The sequence below is a fragment of the Magnolia sinica genome, chromosome 2 (genome assembly GCF_029962835.1).
Source record: "Magnolia sinica isolate HGM2019 chromosome 2, MsV1, whole genome shotgun sequence".
NCBI lineage: Eukaryota > Viridiplantae > Streptophyta > Magnoliopsida > Magnoliales > Magnoliaceae > Magnolia > Magnolia sinica.
In genome coordinates this window covers 117,241,426-117,245,108 of record NC_080574.1, presented here as the reverse complement: position 1 = coordinate 117,245,108, position 3,683 = coordinate 117,241,426, and the positions used below count along the sequence as shown (strand labels likewise).

General features: G+C 39.1%; 1 long non-coding RNA gene across 1 annotated transcript; it reads right to left on the bottom strand.

The window, feature by feature from the left end:
* Positions 1-1,939: 1,939 nt before the first annotated feature.
* LOC131230271 (uncharacterized) lies at positions 1,940-2,927 on the bottom strand. Its single transcript, XR_009163954.1, has 2 exons — positions 2,578-2,927; positions 1,940-2,369 (listed from the first exon to the last, which is right to left on the bottom strand). It is a non-coding gene; the product is annotated as an uncharacterized LOC131230271 (long non-coding RNA).
* Positions 2,928-3,683: the final 756 nt, after the last annotated feature.

Below are 3,683 nucleotides of genomic sequence, written 5' to 3'. Positions count from 1 at the left end.
GAAAGAGGATCTTATGCTTTTCCACATTGGGGAGGGGGAAGACGAGGCAGATGGGCCACCTCCACGCACCAACAAATCGTGGAGATATTTGGCTCTCATCAGCAAAGCCCATGAACTAGTAACATGCCTGAATTTAATTGCCCATGCTAGCTTAAGCCTGAACGCCACCAAGATCTCTTTAAGGGGCCTAAAGCCCATCCCACCTTCACTCTTTAGGCCTGGAGATCTTGATACAGCTGACCCAGTGCAGCTTCTTGCTCCCATCATAATGATCTTGCACATACATATCAACTTGATCGTGGGGTTACCAATATGCATTAAGGCGACATGTCCATCAATTTATATCATGCTTACTTTAGTCAGCGTTGGAAAGGGGTTGATATGCATGTCATTGTTATCATTAAAGAATTGCGTAAATGGCTTGGAAAAAGACATACTTTCAAGTTTTTAGGAGTTCTTCATTTGAATTTTGAATGTCAATGTGTTCAAATACTAGGGCGTGATTCCTTGTCATCACTTTATTCTGTTTATATAACTATGTGCATAATGAGGTTGGTCAGCGTGCATCACTATTACCTGCTTCGATCCTTGACAAGTCAGCATTTGTGGATGGACATAAGCCAGGTCTAGGAGGGCACACTAGTTCTAGTTCCTCAACTCGAAACATTAACCTACACTTATTGTGGATGACCTTGTCACACTCCTGACTCCTGTTATGCTCTTCATGCTCACATTCGTCCATCGTATCGACCTAAGGCTGGAGTTAATAATATTGCTATTGAGGAGGAGACTAGTGCACCTGTTGCCTCTGCAAATCAAAGTTTACTGTCGAATTCTAAGACCTCTATTAGCCATGGCATTTTTGCTCTCTCTACATTTGTGGAACCATTGAGAGTTCAATCAGGTATCATTGCAAACAATGTGTCCCATTCACCTGCATCATGGATTATTGATTCTATTGTTATGCATTACAGGGCTAGCCAAAATGGTAATTTCCTCTCTTCTTATCCTTCTTAGCATATACATTTAGCCGATAGGTCCTTTTCTACTATGTCTGGGCATGACTCCTATAGCCTATCTTTTTAATTTACACTACCTTTTGTTCTTCATGTTCCGACCTTTCCAACTAATTTACTTCTAGCGGGTGCTTTAACCAAACAAGTACATTGTTATGTGATTTTCTTTCCCACTCAGTGTCTTACGCAGGATATATTGACATAGCAGAAGATTGGTGGTGGACGTGAACGTGATGGTGTGTACATGCTTGATGTGAACCCAGAGTTTTATCCTCCAATTGTTACCTTGTCAATAAAAGATGGTGAACAAAACTCCCCTTTGGTACTCTCACTTTGGTCATTCTTCAATCCGTTCTCTTCATTTGTTATTTCTTGATAAAATAAATAGTTCAAAAAATATTCAGTGTGAGGCATGTGCTTTCTCAAAGCACACTCATACATCATATCTTTCAAGTGAATGTAAGTCTGTTTTTCTATTTCTACAAGAAAAGGGGCTTTAGCCTTGGTTCAAAACCGTGGCTAAAAAGGTTAAAAACTAAGGTTAAAACCTTTAGCCTCAGTTATCCAAACCGAGGTTGAAACCCCCGTGGCTAAAGGCTTTAGCCTCAGTTTTAGCAACCGAGGCTAAAATGACTTTTATAGCCTCGTTTCTTCAAGTGAAGTTAAAAGAATCTTTTTAGCTTCAGTTTTCTCAAAATAAGGCTAAATCAAAATTTTAGCCTCCATTATTTCCAACTGAGACTAAATCTAAAATTTAGCCTCGGTTTCCTCTAATTGAAGCTAAATTTATTTTTAACCTCGGTTCTCAATAACCAAGGCTAAACCCTTTAGCCACAGGAGTTGTAGTCTCAGTTTAGGTAACTGAGGCAAAACTGAGACTAAAGATAGATTTAGCCTTTGTTGGCATCAACTGAGGCTAAATCTAGTTTCTATCAACAAAAGCTAACAATATTATAATCAACCAATGATTGAACCTGTGCATGTTTCACCCATTTAACATCCATCAAGACAAAAATCAGCACAATACCAACAAAACAATTAATGGTCTATTTAAAGTTTTCAAAACAAACAAACTGTCATTGCTGTTGCTGCTGTACATCCAGGATTTCTGTCATTGCTGCTGCTGCCGGCTTCATTGAGAGAATTTTTCCTTGGTTGTGTTTTTTTGGGAATTGCACCACAGGGCACTGAGACTGGGACTTCTTCTTCTTCTTTTTCTAGAGATCTTGTTTCCTTCTTCTTCTTTTTCCACAGGAAGACAAGGTTTTCCTATTTGTGGCAGCTTGATTATGAATCCCGTTTGTTTGTCAAAGCAGACAGTGGATTGAATGTTCTAGCATGAGTCACAGTAGGCTGTAAAGAAAGGCAATTAAGACCACTCAGTGAGAATAGAACCAAACATTGAAGTGCGGTTAATGTTTCTGTTTGAATTTTACTAGATCTTTTTATAAACTAAAGGCATGTTTGCATGCACTGTTCAAATGAATTGCAATTAGAGGTTGGCTTACATAAATTAAGAATAGAAAAGGCGGTTAACCCAAAAAATAAGTGGCAGATGTACCATAGGGGAAGCAATCTAAACGGCTGGATCACTCATATCAACAATTGCTCCGTCATTATCAATGTCGGCCGCTGCATCACCAGGCTCGCCCAAGCTATCGCCGGGTTCCATGTCCATCACGCCTGCCACATCAACACTGTCTTGTGGTTGGGCCCCATCTGGCACCAGCTCTCATTCTTCCCTCTCACTTTCGTCTTCTTCAGTGGACTATTGTGGATCATCATTCGCTTCACTAACTTGAAGACGCCCATCAAACATTTCAGCTGTTTCTCCTGGCTTCTCTGAGAGCTCTTCTACAGTTACATCATATGTGTTCTGTAGTATGGGTTCATTTGGCTCCTCTGCCAGCTCCTTCACAGTAAACGGCCTCATCATTTGAACCATGAACTGGGTCATCCGGCATCATGCATCTCCTCTACGACTAGAGGCAATTCAAGATTTTCAGGAGGGTGGGTGGGTTCTTCATTACCATCTTGAGGGGAACATGAACCTTTCGACTTCTTCATCAGAGGTGCCACATCAGAGCAGGCTTCTTGTGTGTTTGGACAGGCTCTATAACCTCTTTTTTTTTTTTTTTGTCAATCGGACCAAGTTTATAATCATTCTCTTTTTGGGTTGAGCTCCTTTCTTATTTGCTTGGCCGTTTTGTAATGACAATCATTTCATGATTATCTGAAATTTAACTATCTGTGGTATCAATATAATAATTAATAATAGCTTGTATGAACTACAGAGCTACTATTGATTGTAAAAATTATATACTTTGACCTACAAGGCCCTATTTGGTTGCCAGTTAAAATTGATTTCATCTCAATATATATTAGAGATCATGGTTTATATAAATTATGAGTTGTGAAGATTATTTTTAATCCTTAGCAATGGCTCTAATGCATTGTTACTGTTAGCTAAAATGAGATGAAACTCATTTTTAAGTGGCAACCAAACAGGGCCTAAGTGTTTATTTCCTGCATGGAACTTCAATCTCTTTGCATGCAAGACTTTGTTTGTTTTCTTTTTCCCAATGGGTAATGTATCTATTAAAAACATCAAAGGAGATGGTATGCAACCATAGCTACAATAAAACTACATAAAAAAAGAAATACACC